The sequence below is a fragment of the Dasypus novemcinctus genome, chromosome 19, assembly GCF_030445035.2.
Source record: "Dasypus novemcinctus isolate mDasNov1 chromosome 19, mDasNov1.1.hap2, whole genome shotgun sequence".
Lineage (NCBI taxonomy): Eukaryota > Metazoa > Chordata > Mammalia > Cingulata > Dasypodidae > Dasypus > Dasypus novemcinctus.
The window spans coordinates 46,693,600-46,712,875 of record NC_080691.1 but is presented as its reverse complement, the minus strand read 5'-3'; the positions used below and the strand labels follow the sequence as shown (position 1 = coordinate 46,712,875).

The following is a 19,276-nucleotide window of genomic DNA, read 5'->3' as shown; positions in this document are numbered from 1 at the left end:
GCACTGTAAGTTTCACAGCTGCATGGAAATTTTGCCCCAGGACAGAACACACCTATACCCATTTATTAGTTTATTTTTATTTTAAAGAAGCTTTAGGTATGTAAATGTTACATCAAAAATACAGGGAACTGAGAGCTGTTTCCCATCACTCTCCTCCACCCTCTGCCTGATCAGATGCCTTTGCCCCAGGAAAAGGAGAAGGCATTGCAATGAAGAAGATAACCATCTCCCGGCAGAACAAATTGAGTAGTAGAAACCTGTCTTTCAGGATTCTTGGGACACCAAGTCCTCAAGCAGTGATAGTAATGGGAGCACCTGAAGCAGCAGCAGCATCAATAGCCCAAACAGGGCCAGCAGGGCAGAAAGCAATTTAAGCCATATCATCACTGGCTCCAGACCCAACCCTACTCGGCCTGGGCGTGAGCCATCTGCACTATGACAAGGCCTTTACTTCCACATCAGCCAGACCTTGAAGGAAGCCCACTTTCATAGCCTAGAGCACTGAGGCTGGACTCTGATGTGATGCACCAACAGTTTCTTCCCTTCTATGAAGGGGCAGCACTGTGCAGATTTGATATTTCAACTTACAATTTGCTTTAAAAGAATTGCACACACAAAAAATCACCTATTGGCTTTTTGGTCTATATTTGAAATAACAGGTTAACAGTCAGTTGTTTACTTATGGTTTTGCTGCACTATTGCAATTTCAAAGAGGCTTTGATGCAATTTTTTTGGGATTCTTTTGAGAGGGTATCAGATCCATGTCAAGGTTAATGGCATTGAGGAAATCTCATCTGTGTATTGAACCCATAGTATGTTCAGTTCAGACTGATTTCCGAATCTGTCAATTAGAAATTCTCTTTTATGTAAAAAGGTCTTTTAAAATGTGGGATCTTCAGGTTTTTAAAAACATAATAAACTAGTAAAGAGTAATATATATGGAAGTCCCATATATCACACTCCATGTCCTCCCCTACTTCCCCCAATCAAAACATCATTCATTAGTTTAGTACATTTGTTACAGTTGGTGAACAATTATTGAAGCATTGCTACTAACTGTGGTCTATAATTTACTTTATAGTTTTTGCTTTGCACCACTCAATTTTGTAGATTTTGACAAAAGGTATCCATCATTGCAATGTCATGCAGGACAATTCCAGTGTTCCCAAAATGCCCCATGTTACATTTATTCTGCCCTCTCCCTTCCCTCAGAACCTCTGATTGCCTGTGCCTTTATATAAATGATAAAATTCTTCCATTTCAATAATAATAAATCTACTTTAGTCCATAGTTGCATTTCCCCCTTATGTTTATTCATTCCTCAATATTGAGGACTTTTGGATGGTGATGCCCACTATTTTTCTGATTGAGAGGAGGTTTAGATCCCATGGAGTAGATGGATGGAACTGTCTTGCTTGCAGTTCTAGATATTCTTTGTTTTTTGAATGTTTGTTGGCCATCATCATCCTTTTGTTAGTTGCCCTGGTGAGTCCAATGAACTGGAGAGTATTTGCTGCAACTCTGCTGAGATTCAGGTTCAACCAGCATGTAAACAGACCAAAGATTTCATTCTCTACAACATATATTTAACAAGTCAGTGTTTGTATTAGTCTGCCAAAGGGGAGCTGATGTAAAGTACCAGAAATCTGTATTGGCTTTTATAAAGAGTACTTATTTGAGATAAAAGCTTACAGTTCCAAGGTCATGGAAAGTCCATCTCAAGGTACCATAAGATGTACTTTCTCAGTATAGTCAGCTGTCTTGTGTTATAGCAAGATGGGGGACCATCTCTGCCTGATTTCTCAGGGCTCCTTATCTCAGTCTCTGGCATAGGAGTCATTTCTTTTAGGCCTTCTCAGCTGCTCAGCTGCTCTATTCTCATCTGCTGCAAACTATTAGGCAAATGGCTCATGTCACCTGGGGTCCCAGGATAAAAAATGACAGAGCTCTCTCTCTTCCTGTGTATCTTCTTCAGTGACTGTCCATTTGTATCAGCTCACAAAGGGGGTGGGTACTCAGTATGAGTCACAGCCTACTGACATGGTGCAAGCAAAAGCCCTAAATTGATTTTACAAATTTAAAAACTTAAAAACCTGTTAATTTAATACAATCAATGGGTGTCATACCCAGAGGAATGGATTTGTTTACAAACATAATCCTTCTCTTTTTGAATTCATAAATAATCTCAAACTGACACAGTTCTAAGTATAGTTCAAAAAAAGGGGGCAGAAGAGCCATGTGTTGGGAAATTATAAATGGGCCTAACTTTGTTACATTGGGGAACATAATTTCAAAATAAGGCACACTGACAGGGTACCAAAATCCTGAGATTGTCTGCTCTGACTAAACTGTCTATTATGTCCCTAGAGCCTCAGGAACCCTGTAGTTTGAGGCACTGTTTGTTGTATCAGTCAATGATTTCCTTCTGAGACATGTGGAAGTGCAACCTCTGGAATGACCTCCTGACTCACTTTGAAATATCTTTTCCATAAAAAGTCATGTGTATTTAAAAATTTCCCCTTTAACTCTAGGTCTTTTTTAAAGTATGTCACTAAGCAGTGCTTGGTAAAATTCCTTGGTGCCATGGAGGCTCATCCCTAGGAGTCATGTCCCACACTGGGGGTGAAGGGAAAGGTAGTGCATTTATGTGCTGTTTGGCTTGAAGAGAGGCCACTGTTGAGCACAAACAGGCTTTCAGGAAGAAACTCTTAGGCAATATATAATACTAGAGAAAGTTTCAATTTCATAAGAAAAGGTTAATAAATACAACCATCAATATCAAGGGTCTGGGGAAATGGTATGTCCTCTCATGAAAGGCACTGCCCATTTCTTGGGGAATTCTTTCAGGACTTTCTGGATAGAAATTCAATATTCTTTCAGTTATTGTGTGGGTCTTCACTCCCAATGCCCGCTTGAACACATTCATATGCCATAGAGGCATGCCTCATATGCATCCCTTCCTGCACATCACTCATCACCAACTGCCCACACCAGTGGTCCTCCCTGACATAGTAATACCCTTCTTTGATCTAACACCTCCTCAAAACCAAAGCCCAAAAAAATCAAATGAAAATAATAATAAAATAAAATAACAAATAAAATTAAAAATAAATAACAAATAATTTAAAATATAATAATTTTTGTCATTCATCACTGTAAGATCTGCTGTCTTTCATGTACAATGACAATTTCTTCTGTACATTCCCCCAGTGTCTTAATTTCACTTTATCTTCAAAGAAGTTTTAGGTTACAGAAAAGGCACATAGAAAATATAGGGGATTATCCTATACTCAGTCTCCTCCCCCTTTCCCATTCTCCCCTATTAATAAAATTTTGCATGTGTATGGCTCATTTGTTACAATTGTTGTACAAATATTGAAGTACAGCTAATAACCATGATATGTAGTTTACATTTTGTACCGTACACTTGAATAAGATTTGACAAAATTTTAAATGGCCTATTTCTGTCCTTGTAAGATCATGCAGAACAATCCAAAGACACAAAAATGCCCCCTCTCCTCAGAACCTGTGGTAATGACTAGGTTTCAGTTTTTGAAGAGTAAGTTCATAGTTACATGCATTAATATTGAGAGCTTGGCATATTGGTCTGTCGTCTCTTATTATGCACCGCTAATGATCTCAAGAGATTCTTGCCCCTCTAACTGAGAACGTACCAGGACTCACTCAAAGGCGAGTGTATTATTTTCTTCTTTATTGTGCTGGTCTCCACCCACAAAGCTAACACATTATGACAAGATGAAAACTTTCATATTCCATAGAAGCATACACTTGGTGCACACCTCCCGCATATCTCCCCACCTCCAACATCCTGCATAAGTAGTCTTCCCCTGTCATATTTGCCAAAAGAATATTCCCACCGTTGTAATTTAACCACAGACCTATAAATCCTCAGAGTTCACTTGTTCCTTCCTCCAGACCTCCCCTCATTACTGTGGATAGTCCAACCCAATCCCCCATCTTACTCCCAGCATTGTCTTACTTCTAGCATTGTCCAACCCGATCATATCACTGCACCACTATCACCCCCATTCACTGTTCAACCACCTCCTTCCACCTTATCATAGATTTTGCCCATATTGAGCATCAGCTCACCATCCTCTACTCTGTCTCCTGATAAGCTATCATCCAGACTCCAGCACTATGAATCTGCTCAATTCGCTTAAGCCATCAATGAGGTCATGTAATATTTGTCTTTCAGCGACTGCCTTACTTCACTCAAGTCTTCAAGATTCATCCATGTTGTTCTATGTGTTAATACTACATTTCTTCTTACAGCTGAGTAATTTTCCATTGTATGCATACACCACAATTTGCTTATCCATTCATCTCTTGATGGACACTTTTGTGCTTCCAATTTCTAACCTCTTTTCAACTTCTGCTGGATCATATGGCAGTTCTATAATTAAGTTCCAGAGGAACTGCCAAACTGTCCTCCACAAGGGCTGCAATATGGTAAATTCCCACCAGGATTGGACAAGGGTTCACTTTCTTCCACATCATCTCCACCATTCTATTTCTCTTCTTCTTGATGGCTACCAGACTAATAGGTATAAGATGATATCTCATTGTAGTTTTGATTTGCATTTCTCTAATAGCTAGTGCTTTTGACCATGTTTTCATGAGTTTTTTAGCCATTTATATTTCTTCTATGGAGAAGTGTCTATTCAAATCTCTTGCCCATTTTTTAAAAAATGGCTTGTTTGACACTTTATTTTTGAGATGTTAGATTTCTTTATATATTCTGGATATTAGGCCCTTATGGGATAAATTATAGCCAGTTTTGATGAGACTTTGTACAAAATATTGTTCCTGAAATGACTTAAGGCTTTTGGGATATTGTGATGGAATGAATGTATTTGTGTATGGAAAGGACATGTCTTTTTGGGGTCTAGAGAATGGGTGTAATGGTTTGAAGCTCTATGAGCCTCAGAAAAGTATGTTCTTAAAGTTAATCCATTCCTATGAGCATGGAACCATGTAAGTAAGATATTTTATGGAGTAGGATCTTAACATCTTCCCCTGCTCATTCAGGGTATGTCTTAGTCCTGTTACTGGAGTCCTTTATATGAAAATGAAATTCAGAAAAAAGAGAAAAAACCATGGAAGCAAGAAATTGAAAGCAATGAAACCCAGAAGAGAAGGGAGACACCAGCAGATGACACCATGTCACAGAGGAATCCAGGGATCACCAGCAGCTGCTTTTAGGCAAGAGGGCATTGCCTAACAATGCTTTCATTTGGATACTTTTAACTGCATCAAAACCGTAAGCTTGCAAGTAAATAAATTCCCATTGTTAAACCCAACCCTTTTCTGGTACACTGCTTTCAGCAGCCCAGCAAATTAAAATCATGTCCTTTTTTAGAAAATGGCTTTAAAAGAACAAAAATATTTATTGAATTCTACAGAGAGAGCACACTTTTAAAATCTGAATTAGATGCAGGTTGATATTTGGGATTAAAACAAAATTAACAGAACTAAATTGACTCCATTCATGCTTGAGTCCTGGATTTACTACCTTTTGGAAAGTCATTTAAGCACTGCAAGCCTCCGGTTTCACTTCTGTTAAATAAGAATCATACTTCAGAGCTCAAAAAAATAAAGGACTTGATCTATGGGGGAGTTTGGGCAGATGAGGTGAAGTGTGGCCAGGAGGAAACATGGGCTGCCATCCAATGTTCCTATCAGGATTTGTTGATACTCCTCATGATGTATCCCAGAGGGCTTCAGGGGCTCAGGCCACTTTTCCAGTACCCATGTGTCTGTCTTAGAGAATGAAGATTTGAGTGGCTGTTTGTCTTGACATTCCTGTGTCTGCTGTGTGTCTGGGTCGGGAACTCAGGTTCCCACTGCATCTCTGATCCTGGGAATGGGTAGCAGGTAGGGCCTGGGTACAGAGGGAGGCAGGTGGAGGTGGAGAATATGGAGATGAGGGGGGGCACAGAGGATCATGGGAAGCTCAGGTCAACACCTGTAGGGGGTTGGGAGAAGAAGCCTGGAAGGAGAAGATGGAAGGTCAAGGGCCAGGGCAGGGCCAGGCTTTAGCCATCACTTACAGTCAAATGACCTTTAGATGTGTTTTCTCTGTACCTGCTACCCGCCCCCAAACACTCTCCAAGGTTTCCCTCAGGCTTTTGTTTCTATCAAAGTGTCAAGTGACTTTACATAGGACTGGATCAAATGTCTCAGGTTTTATTCCTGCACAAGGAATTTTTTTATATCTTTAACCATATACAAAGTTACTAAATTCTTTCCACTTTGTCACTTTGAATCCTGCATCAAATATTTTATTAATTCTGGGAACTGAGAGTAACTGTGTCTATGTGACCACAGTGTTAGATTCAGGAAACACTTTCTAGGGGCACAGTATGTAAACGTATGGCTAAAGTCAAGCTTTGCTTCAGGAAATTGCTGGATTCCAGTTGCCTGATAAGCCATTTGCTCATCTAAGGGTGGATTTCAAACCTGGGAAAACAGTTCAGTTATCATTTTAAGGTTACTTAAAACACTTAAGTTTTACATGTTTTTACATGTTTCCCTCACCTATAGGCCAATCATATTCTTTATTTTACAAATGGGAACCAATTCTACTTACTTTCCTGGCTAGAAAACCTGATTTAAATGTTCAAATATGAAGTTGAACCCTGAAAATTATACAACCCTGCCCACCCCTTCTGAGGACTCACTAGGACTCTGTCAGAGTGGGGTTCTCAGGAATCCTAGGACATAGTAGTGCTGTTGAACTTGTTTTCTGATGGTATTTGAGAGCCCCCATGTTGATAAATCTAAATGACTGGATCAGTTTATAATGGAACAAACTGACACCCGACCATGGACAGGAAGTTACTGCTCCTCTCAGGGAAGTAAAGGCAGTGGCAGATCTAGAAGGTTCTACCCCATATGAAGACTCCATCCTGCTCAGTGTGACCAGCACAGGGAGGAAGGGAGGACCTTTGTGAGAAAGCTTGGGCAGGCAGGTTCTTGTCCCACTTCCGCATCTGTCTGTGTCACTGTGGCCAGCTGCTCCCACTGCCATGGTCTGTGGCACAGTAATAGTGAGCCTCATCCTTGTCCTCAGTCCTGCTGATGGTCAGGGTGGCCGTGTTCCCTGAGTTGGAGCCTGAGAATCGGTCAGGGATCCCCGATGGCCGTTTGTTATTATCATAGATGAGCAGCACAGGGGCCTGGCCTGCCTTCTGCTGGTACCAGTCAATGTATTTACCCCCGAGGTTGTCCCCTGAGCAGGACATCCTGGCTGTCTGTCCCAAGGCCACTGACACAGAGGATGGCTGTGTCAGCACGTTTGAGGCCACAGAACCTGGAAGGAAGAAGGAAAATATGGATGAGGCCGATGAACTCAGTCCTGGCAGATGAAGGCCCTGGGTGAGCTCAAGGTTCGGGAAGTTCAGGCTCAGGTTCCTGGGGGCTGAGCCTGTGGGTGTGGACTGGGGGCAGCACCTGTGCAGAGGGTGAGGAGGGTGAGCAGGGGAGCTGTCCAGGCCATGGTCCACACACCCCAAAGTTCTGGTCTTGAGGTTCTGGTAGGGCAGGGCTCCCCCAGCCTCTGTTATTCTCCAGGGGAAGGGCGGGGACAGGAATGTAAATCAGACCAGCCCTCCTGGGGCAGCCTGGGAAGGCAGCTGGGGTTGTAGGAAGAGACCAGTCCCCAGAGAACCAGAAAGGGGCCTCCCCTTTGCACTGTCACCTCCACATTCCTCCCCCAGGCAAGGAGACCCAGACACAAACTTACTGCCTATGAGGAAGTCCTTTGTCCCATGAATGTCAACCCTCCCTCACCTTCACACTGTCCTTTGTTCCTTGCCTGCTCTGCCCATGGTTAACTCAAACACTCTTCCTTACAACTGGAATCCTGATCTCTGAGGTGGCAGGAATTTGCAGAAGAGTGCATTTCCTACATCTTTTCAGCACATACACACACTATGATTGAGGATGGATAGAGAAAGGATTGAGAGTCAGTAGGTGATTGGAAGAGGAGCTCAGGACCCAGTGGAGAAACCTCCTAAGCTCTGGTTCCCAAGGGCCCCAGCTGGGTCCAGATTCTATCTCATTCTCTTCCCAGGTGTTCACTCAGTGCTGCTGGGAACTTCTTCTGTTGGAGTGTGTCTCTCAGGACCTGATGGCTGCAGCCTGAGCAGGTGCCTGGTGTGTGTGGGGGGGTGTCCCAACCTGCCAGTCTGAGGACTCAGTCTTGACACCTGAGAATGCACACCTCAGCACTCTTGTGCAAGTAGTGGGCAGCCTCAGCATCTCCTGGATGTTCCCACATGCAGCATTGCTGCCCCCTGCTGGTGGAGAAGAACCCAGATGAGGCTCCTTTCTTCCAAGTTGCCCCAAAGCACCTCTCACCTGAAGGTGTCTGCCCCTCACTACACAACAGAATTAAGGTGTTACCTTAAGTATCTCCTCACCATGTGAAAAAATAAAAAGAAACAGGCAAATAAATATTAAGAACATTGTATTTAATTCAATGTATTAAAAATAGCATCTTTTCTTCATTTAAACAAAATTATTAATAAGGCATTTTACATTTTTTTCAAAATATGTCTGAAATCTGACGTGTTTTGCATTTTTGTAACATTTATCACTTGGAAACAAAATTTTAATCGGCAATACTTGGACTTTATTAAGGTTTCATGAAATTCACAATTGTTAGAGTATAATTGCATTCTGCATTTCTAAAGAGTATTTAACATTTTTCAAGAATTGAAAAGAGTTCCAAAGTATCATTTCCCTAATATTCAATTCATATTGATGAAACTTTTCTTTGAGGAATTGATTCAACACTGAAGCAGAAGCTTAGCAGTTTCAAAATCGATATCCTTGCCAAATTAATTAACTGCACTAACTCTTGCACCATGTCATTATTATGAACTCTCAACTCAAAAGTTATTGCAGAAGTTTAAAGGCAACACTCAGTTTATCCACATTAACATCCCTTGCTGGTTTTGCAGTAGGAGCCAAACATGTAGTTGGTACTGTAAGCTGTGGAGGCTCAAGCTGCTCTCTTTGCACCAGGGACCAATGAATCTTCTTCCAACTTTCTCCTTTGCCAAGGGTATGGACAGAGTCACAGCTATGTGGAATAATCCACGTGCAGACTTAGACTGTAGTTGCCCAGAGAGACTGATGAAGCTTCACATCCCAACATTATTCTTCTTGAACCCTTTTAAGTTCAAGACTTTCCACTCAATAAAATAGCTGAGAACTTGAAACTGAGAAAATATATCAGAGTACAAACAGCCTGTGAAATGTAATACATTTTTTCTTCATCAGAAGGTTCTACTGAACTTCAGCCAATGTGCCTGCTCAGGACACAGTTCAGATGTGAGAAAAGCACTTCTCTGTACAGGAGCTGTGCTGTCTTCCACCTTCTGCTTGCAGTGGTCTAACACAGACAGTTTTCTCCCACATTTTGTAGAAATTTTTAAAATTTTTATTATCTTTTTAAAAAACATACATATATTGTTATAGAAATCGAGAGGTTTAATAATTGCATATGGAAGGCCAGGACTCAGTAATAATTTTGGGAAGGAAAAAAAAGAATTTATTTATGACCAGCTGGGCTTGGGAGTTTCTCTGTCCAAAAACCCAAATCCCAAATAAGATTTTTGGGTTATTTTTATACAAAGGAAGAGCCAATGGTTCTTTGAGTTCCAGATAAGCTTGAGTTAACATGTCTAGGTAGGCTTGAATTAACATATTTAGTTTGCATCCTCCTTGAATAGTCAAAGTCTATAGAGCTTACATTGTTCATTGGCTTCCCAGGACTGCAGTGGTTGACATGGTTATGAAAGGTGAAGCTGCAGTCTTTCATTGTCTGACACCCACAGTCCAGGTTATTTATGAAGAGATACACAGCCCCCACCCACAGATCATACCAAATAATATGTTTCATATATACACCATTCCCCACACTCCCCACTCCTCACACATCAACAATTTCTTTCATTAGTGTTATACATTCATTGCATTTGATGAGTACATTTTGGAGTACTGCTACACAGCATGGGTTATAGTTCATGTTTGTAGTTTACAATCTCTTCCAGTCCATTCAGTGAGTTATGGTAAGATATATAATGCCCTACATCTATCCCTGCAATATCATTCAGGAAAACTCCAAGTCCCAAAAATGCCCCCATATCACACCTATTTTCCCTCTACCTGCCTTCAGTAACTCCCATGAAGTTGTTTCCATCAATGATATAATTTCTTCCATTGCTAGTGTCAACAATAATTCTATAGTAGAATACCAGTAAGTCCACTCTAATCAATATTTTATTCCTCCATCCTGAGGATCCTGGAAGGTGATGCCCACTCCACCTCTAAATTGAGGGTGGCTTAGATCTTATATTGCTGATGGATGGGATTCTTCTGCTTGCAGTGTAGACTCTCTTGGTTCCTTTGAGTGGTGATTGACCATCCTCGTCTCCTTGTTAGCTGACCTCAGTAAGTCCAATGAACTGAAAAGTAGGTGCTGCAACTCTGCTGAGGCTCAGGGCCCAGCAGGCACAGTAACAGTCCAGAGATTCAAGTCTCTTGGGCACATACCCAAACCCAGCACTAAACACAGGTTCAGTAACTTAACCTTCCTAAAATCTTCCCCAAAGTGATAACCAGCCCTATGAATGAAAGGGGCTAGAGTCATAGGAAAGGGGTTTCCTCTATTATCTTTTTTTATATATATTGAATTTATTTTTAAAAGATACATAGATCACATAAAATGTTACATTAAAAATATAATGTAACATTATATTGCATGTGTCCCACTCCCCACACCCCCCACTTTTCCCACATCAACTTTTTTCATTAGTGTGGTACATTCAGTGCATTTGGTGAGTACATTTTGGAGAACTGCTATACAGCATGAACAGTTTACAATGTAATTTACAATTGCTCCCAGTCCATTTAGTGGCTTATGGAAGGATATGTAATATCCAGCATCTGTTATCTTTTTAGTTCGATGTTTGGAAATCCTGATGCAACATTCTAGAGCAAGGTGCTCAGGACCTACTTGCATAAGGGACTGACAAAGGAAAAAGATCTATTTATTCATTGTGATTTGATGCACAGAAGAAAAACAATGCACAAAAACAGACATTGGTCAATAATAAATCACGTCTTAGTCTTTCTGCACTTTGGAAACAGATGACTTCACGTTTCCCATGCCTCGGCTTCTAGCTCTTTTATAGGGTTAACACGGCAGCATCCAGAATAAGTTAAAAAGCCAGTGTCAAATTCCTTTTCTCCTAGTTCATCAACTTTTCACTGTCTCTTGGTCCCAGGTTTATCTCATTGATGGTCTTTCAAGCTTCTCTGCTATTGCTCATTGGGGTGCTCTCGATTGTCCCCATGTTTTGTGGGCTGGTTGGGAGAAGGAGCTCAGGAAGTTTGTGCTACCGTGGGGAGATCATGGGTCACCGGGATGCCTCTGGGGATGATCCCTTCCATGGCCACTGGATGGCCTCCCAGAGCCATGCCCTGGATGCCTGCAAGTGGCACCATTGTGCTCTGGGTGAATTGCTTGCTGATCAGTTACTGACCAAGTATCTGTTTTAACAAAATTTCCTTGTTCACAAAGTTTCTTAAGCTTTCTGGGATGCAAACTGTGATTGCTCAGTGGATCTCAGTAGCAGCTGCATCCCTCATCTCTGGTGATGCTTGCTCACTATACCAAGCTGTGTGTAGAGTGCAGACTAGATTTGGTGCATCTTTCAGTGGGCCCTGAGCAAAGCTAAAAGTCTCCAATTTGTGTGTCAAGTGCTGCCCTCGGATCTCTCCTTCCTTGAGGGCTTAAACTAAGGCTTTCTCATCCACCAGTCCACCATGGCCCATACTCACTAGGAATGCCCCAACCTCGTCTGCTTGATAGTCAAGTTATTGATGAGGTGGTTGTTATGTTCATTGAGATTACACTGCAAGGAGATGCAGTCACTCTGATTGAGCAAGTCCTTCAATGTGTAGATCCTCTGCATGCCCAGGGACCACTCTGTACCATCGTGCAAGTAGGGGTCATTAAACAGGCCACAGAATCCAAAGGCCTTGGCTCGAACCACAACCTCCTGCCCCATGTGACCAAAGTAATAAGGCCCAGAAGATGTGGACCACAGATATGGCCTGTGCTTGAGGCCAGCTATTGGATCTGCTTGACGCTTTGGACACACGTGCCTTCAGCACCTGGTACAAGCTCATGTTCCATCAGTACAGGTTGAGAATGTGGCAGATGATGGAATCCATAGTCTCTTCCACCACGGCTGGTGGGACATTGCACATGGCAATCCCTTGATGCCTAACATGACTATTAGAAACTTTTTTTCTTTATTAGACTAGACATGGTAGAAGATTTATTTCTGCATCAGTAATCAGCTAGATATTAATTTTTAAAAAGTCAATATTTTTTAAAATTAGAAATTAATCATATGATGATAAACATAGTAAGACTCTCAATTGAATTACCAATTACAATTTACATTGGTATCACTCTAATCATGCTGCACTCACAAAATAACTAAATAAACACTTTACCATATTAAAAATCAGAGCTTAGGAAGATATTCTAAAATTATTTAACCCTTTGACCTCAAGTGGATCAGTGGGATTGGGTTGTGAAATCTTGGAAACTCTGTGCACATTCAACACCCCCTATAAAACACAACAGTATCAAATGGAATGTAATGGTTGAGTGAATTTTGGTTCTATAAAAATGATAAAAAAGTGTTTATCAGAATCATATTTTAAACTGCTTCATTTATGGAATGTGAACTAAATATAATTCAATTAAAAATGAGTTATTCAGTTGTAATGCCCCCATTTCCAGTACTTCCTAGCAGAAAATGGCTATGGGCTGCCATATTGTTGAGTCGAAGCTTAGGCCTCAGGGAGGGCAACCCTCACCCTCCCTTAGCCTGTGGCTTAACCTGCAGAGACCAGCCCTCCCTGAGAAGCCAGGCACTCTGAGGGTCTCCCAGCTCACAAGCGCAGGGCATGACCTGCTGTCTGCTGGTGCTGGGGCACACCAGGTCTTCTTTGTCTGCTCCTGGCAGTTCAGAGCAGTCATCTGTCCCTGGGCTACAGAGAAATAGGGCAGCTCTGTCATCTCACTGGAGACCATGACAGAGCCTTCAAAGGAAGGGATGGTGGTTCAAGGTGAGGTTGCCACTCCCAGGAATCCTACCCTGAGGCAAGGTCTATGGGGATTGAACCTGCTCTCAGGACTTGGGTGGTAGCACCTGTGACCAATGCAATTTGGAGGGTGGAATTGAAGCCATGCCCTTTTCATAGCTCACATTCCCAATGGCTGAACTGCTGGTTCATTTCTTAGGCCTTTTGCCCCTTTCACTAGAATCATCTTTAGTATGGATCTCATTCTCTGACTCTTTCATTGCTTCAAGGATTTCCCCTGCCAGGCTGTTTACACTACATGAAAATGGAAGGGAAGATTGGGCCTGGCTGTGGTGTGTGGATGTGCTCACTGAAGTCCAGGGAGAACCGTGGCTTGCTGGGTGGCAGAGTGGAGCTCTTGGGTTCTTGGTAACACATCGGGGATAAGTTGGTTAGCTAAGGTTGGATGCCTGAGGCAGACTCTGCAATGGAGCTTTGTGTATGGAAGGATTTTGAGACAATCTCCATGGAAGGATGGGACAGAAGGAGATAGTACCTACAATGTGAATGGAATTGAGGAGTCAGCCTTTCCACTGGGAATTCTGAGCAGGGAGACTTTCAAGCTATTCCCAGTTGTGGCATTGCCTTGGGGCCTCAACATCCTCTGTTAATAGATCCCAACAGCCCTCTTAGCATGGTATAACCTTACAGGGGTCAGTTTCCTTAAGATGATGATAATCCCTGTGAGAAATGGCTGGGTGTTGTTAGGGGACCCATAGGCTGAAGTGAGTGTGTCAGCCCTGAAGAGGGACCACCATGGACACCACATGGTCTATGTCATTGGTTTTGTTGTCAGAATCCCAGGTCCCCTTAACTGGGGGACTCGAGGTCTCACCTGCACCTGAGCAGCTCTTAATATTAAACTAGTTGGTTGAAGGGTAGCCTTGTCACTACATATGGAAACCCAGGAATCATGATCATGGAGGGATGTCTCCCCCATCTTTCTTTCCATGCAGGACGTCAGTGCCCAATGCATAGCCAAGAACAGAATATACCAAAGCTACATGGTCCTGCTGAGCCTGCCTGGAGCACTGGGAGGAAAGGGCAGCCTGGGGGTCTCAGGCCTGTGCAGACATGGCCTGTTCTGCCCCCTATGTGTCCTCAGTCCCCCTGGGGCTTGGAGGGAGAGTAAGACCCAGACAGGGAGCAGGGTTTCTGTGACACTTCACATCTGTCTGTGTCACTGTGAGCTTCCTGACTGCTGGAAAACCCCACTTGACAGTCATAGGCAGCCTTCTCTTCAGCCTGGGATTCACCAAAGGTCAGGGTGGCTGTGTCTCCCAATTTGGAGCCAGAGAACTGTTCAGAATTCCTGAGACCCATTCAGTGTCACTGTAGATGAGCATCACAGGGGCCCAGTATGACTTCTGTTGGTACCAGTTCATATCATCTACCTCCAGGCCATCTCTCAGGCATTTGAGCATGGCTGTCTTTTCCAGAGCCATGGGCATAAAGCATGGCTGGATAGGCTCAAAGGAGGCTGTGGACCCTACAGTGAGAGAAGAGGAGAGGTTAGCTTGAATTTGAGGGATTCATTCCTGGGGTGCTCACCTCTGTCTGTGGTCAGGGCTTAGCACAGTGTTTGAGGAGGCCCACGGAGCCCCCTGTGGGGGTGGAGACTGTGGGCAGGGCCTGGGACACAGCACCTCTGCAGAGGATGAGGAGGGTGAGCAGGAGGGAGCTCTAGTCCATGGGGGAAACTTTCCAGAGCTCTTCCTCCTGTGGTCCCAGCTGAGCAGACTTCCCCCACCCCTGTTATCCCCCCAGGGAAGAGCCTCTTGGTATGTAAAACAGACCAGCACTCATTGGCCACCTGGGAAGGCAGTTTGAGTTTAGAGAAGTGAGGATTCCCAGGAGAGAAGTGGTGGGAGTTGCCTCCCCTAGGTCCACCCTCCACTGCCTCCTCCATGTCATCACCTCAGGATCATGTTAAGATCCTCATTCAGGGAAGCAGACTTGGCCCAGTGGTTAGGGCATCTGTCTACCACATGAGAGGTCTGTGGTTCAAACTCTGGACCTCTTTGACCTGTGTGAAGGTGCCCCATGCACAGTGCTGATGCGTGCAAGGAGTGCCACACCATGCAGGGGTGTCCCCCAGGTAGGGGAGCCCCATGCGCAAGGAGTGCGCCCCATAAGGAGAGCCACCCAGCACGACAGAAAGTGCAGCCTGTCAAAGAATGGAACTGCCCACACGGAGAGCTGACACAGCAAGAAGACGCAACAAAAAGAGACACAGCTTCCTGTGCCACTGACAACAACAGAAGTGGACAGAGAAGATGCAGCAAATAGACACAGAGAACAGACAACCAGGGTGGGGGGGGTGGAGGGGTGGAGAGGTGAAGGGTTGGGGAGTGGGGGAGTGGGGGTGAAGGGTAGGGGAGGTGGGGGGTGGGGGCAATGGAAGAGAAATAAATAAATAAATAAATCTTTAAAAAAAAAGTTCTTGATTCAGCTTTGACTTGGGACATTCAACCCTCCCTCAGCCTTCATTCTGTTCTTGTTCCTTCCAAGATCACCTGGTGGTTAACTCAAAACAACATTCCTTAAAACTGGCACTTTGGTCTCTCTTAGGTGGTAGTTTTTTGTCTGCAGAATGCATTTCCTAGACCATCACCACCGTTTCAGCACCTACAAATGCTATGAATGAAGTTGCAGGTGAATTGTTTCCTCCTCTCTCTGGATAGAGACACTGTAGAGAGTCAGCATGTGAGCAGGAGAGGAATCCAGAGCATGATGGAGAAGCCTCCAGAGCTCTGCTTCCTGAGGACACAGGGCTGGGACCAGAATCTGTCATATTTCATGCTCAGGTGATCACTCACGGTGGCTGCTGGGAGCTTGGTCTATTGGAGTCTATTCCTCAGGACATGATGTTTTCAGTTTGAGGGGATGGCAGAAGATCCTGACGTGCCAGTCTGAGGACTCAGTCTTGACATCTGAGCTTCCCCCAGTTCAGTGCTCTCTTGCAAGTAGGTTCCCCCAGAGCAGCCTTAGCTTCTCCTCGATGCAGCACTAATGCCCCTTGCTGATGGAGAAGAATCTACACAGGGATTCCCTCCAGGTCACCTGAAATCACCTCTCACCTGAGAGTCTGTAGACTCCTGTGGAATTGTAATAGGTTGTGAGCCCTATCTGAACTTGAAGTATCTTCTCAACACATGAAAAAGATAAAGAGGTAAATTTATTTTAATATCATGTTTTATTTAATCCAACTTGTCAAAATAATATCACTTCCCACGTAAACAATGTAAAATTATTTATAAGATATTTTACTTTTTCTGTTTTTTCACATTAAGTCTTTGAAGTTGGATGAGCTTGTATATATAGCACTTATCAATTTGGAAACAACACTTCTTGCCTCAGTGACTTTACTGTGATCTGAAACATTTTTGAAGACATAATAAAAAAAATTTTTTAAAGCATGTAGACACTGAGGAAGGAATGGAAGAGATTAACTTGCCACTGTCCATATAGGGAAACATCTATTACAAAACATCAAAAACAAAGTTTTATGATATTTTTCATTTTTAATACCCCAATTTATATTTTACTTTATTTTACTTTTCTAAATTATTATGTGTTCTATTTCTAATATTTAAAACCTATCATTACTATTAAATTTCCTGCTAATTGAATTTGGCAATTAATTACAATTCATTTTTTAATTTTTTAATTTTTTTGTCTTTATTTATTTTTTAATGTTACATTAAAAAAATATGAGGTCCCCATATACCCCCCACACCCCTCCTCCCATCCCTCCCCCCATAACAACAACCAGTTTCAACTTCAAGTTTTTGAAGAGGGGTTCAACTATGGCAGGGGAGGAGCATTGGAGTGGGATGTCATTTATGGGGGATGCACGGGTGGGAGGAAGTTCTCCAGGACATGTATGTAGGGTATATAAATATGTTTGGATATTCGTTGGGTATTGTCATAGTAGGAAGAATTATACACAACAACTGAGTGAGGGCTGAGTTCTGATCTGGGAGTGTTGGGTTTCTACCCAGGTCAGCTAACTGGGAAGTGAGAATGGTCAGCCACACCAGAGAACCGAGAGAGTCTACAACAGTAAGAAGGAGAATCGCACCCATCGGCCATGTGGGACCTAAGCCCCATCTCAATTTAGAAATGGAGTGGATATTGCCATCCCCAAGTCCACAGGATGGAGGAATAAAATACGGATTAGAGTGGACTTACTCGTATTCCACTATAGAACTATTGTGACTCTCGCAATGGAAGAAATTGTATCATTGATGAGCAGACAGTGGCCACGGGAGTTGCTGAGGGTAGGGAGAGGGAAGAAGAGGTGTGATATGGGGTCATTTCCGGGACTTGGAGTTGTCCTGAACGATATTGCAGGGACAGATGCAGAAGATGGTATATCCTGTCATAACCTGCTGAATGGATTAGGGGAGCATGTAAACTACAATGTAAACTATAATCTGTTGGTGCAGCAGTGCTCCAAAATGTATTCATCAAAGGCAATGAATGAAAGAGGTTGTTGATGTGGGAGGAGTGGGGGTGGCTAGGGAGTGGGGTATAAGGAAACCTCTTATAATGTTTTTTTAAAGATTTATTTATTTTTTATTTCTCACCCCCCCCCCCCCCGTTGTCTTTTCTCTGTGTCCATTTGCTGCATGTTCTTTGTCCGCTTCTGCTGTTGTCAGCGGCATGGGAATCTGTGTCTCTCTTTTGTTACGTCATCTTGCTGTGTCAGCTCTCCATATGTGTGGTGCCATTCCTGGGCAGGCTGCACTTTCTTTCGCACTGGGCGGCTCTCCTTATGGGGCACACTCCTTGTGCATGGGGCTTCCCTACATGGGGGCCACCCCTGAGTGGTGTGGCACTCCTTGCAGGCATCAGCACTGTGCATGGGCCAGCTCCACACGGGTCAAGGAGGCCCAGGGTTTGAACCACTGACCTCCCACGTGGTAGACAGACCCGCTATCCACTGGGCCAAGTCCGCTTCCCTCTTATAATTTTTTAATGTAACATTTTGTGTGATCTATGTATCTTAAATAAAGACATTAAAAATGTTCTACACACAAAAAAATGTTTTTATAGTATGTGAATGTATTTTAATAAATCTGCTTTTTAAAAATTCCATCTTCAGAGACGGCTTCTTTGAACATCCCTTTCTGCCAGGGGATGTCACCCATGCCTGTTAGTCATCAACCACTGTCTTCTCTTTGGTGCTATTCAGGACCAAAAATCATGACTGAGTCTCTTCTCCACGTCTTACTCGAATATCACCTTGGTACTGTTGAATGAATGGTCCTAAGGTGCACACTGACCACAATCCCCCAATGCTATTACTGGGTCTTGTGAAGATTGCATGCAGCCAGTTCTTGGGGATCTCCCTGCAATGTTTTGCAGTAGACGAAACTTCCAAGAAATGTTGCTTGAGAAATGCTGGGCAGGAGAGAATCACTATGAAATGTAATGGTGGGATTTTTGGGTCCTTATTGGTAACACAGTTATATAGCCAGAGTTGAAATTTCTGTGCAGGTCAGGAAATGTGTTTAAGAAATGGGAGAGGATCATTGATAGATTTTTCCTTTGTGAGAAAGATGCTGCACTTAGTAGAACAATGTGTGTGTTTATACATCTATAGAAAGAGAGAGATTGGGAGAGAATTCAGAATGACTCAGTGTGAGCAGGAGGAGATGTTCTGCTGAAAATGAGAGCAGACCTTGACAGAAAACGACAGGCAGGCTGCTCTATCATTTGGGGTTGGGTGGCCATTCTCAGGAGTTGACCTTGGAGCTGCTATTAGGACAAGAAGAGGAAAGAGGCTCCTGACCACAGCCGCCGTGGGAGCGCCGCCAGTCGGCGCAGCCCAGCTGACCGCTGGAGCAGAGGGCTGCAGCGGTGGAGCGGGGTGGGAGGCGGAATCCAGAGGAGAACCGCGACCAGGAAACGGAGCGCAGACCGCGCTGGCCACGGGCGGGCGCCAAGAGGATGTCCTGGCCAGCCGGCTGCTGCACCGAGAGCCAACCTCGAGGCCCCTGGTGGCACGCGCTAAACCCAGGGAGCAGGAGAGACCCAGCCAGAGCTGAAGCCGCAGGAGGGAGCATCGCGC

At 43.6% G+C, this 19,276-nt stretch overlaps 1 pseudogene and 1 gene segment (V, D, J or C); both read right to left on the bottom strand.

The window, feature by feature from the left end:
- Positions 1-19,276, bottom strand: part of LOC101416152 (immunoglobulin lambda variable 3-1-like) — an 89,643-nt gene that overhangs the window by 64,912 nt on the left and 5,455 nt on the right.
- Positions 11,419-19,271, bottom strand: LOC105744728 (C-terminal-binding protein 2 pseudogene; annotated as a pseudogene).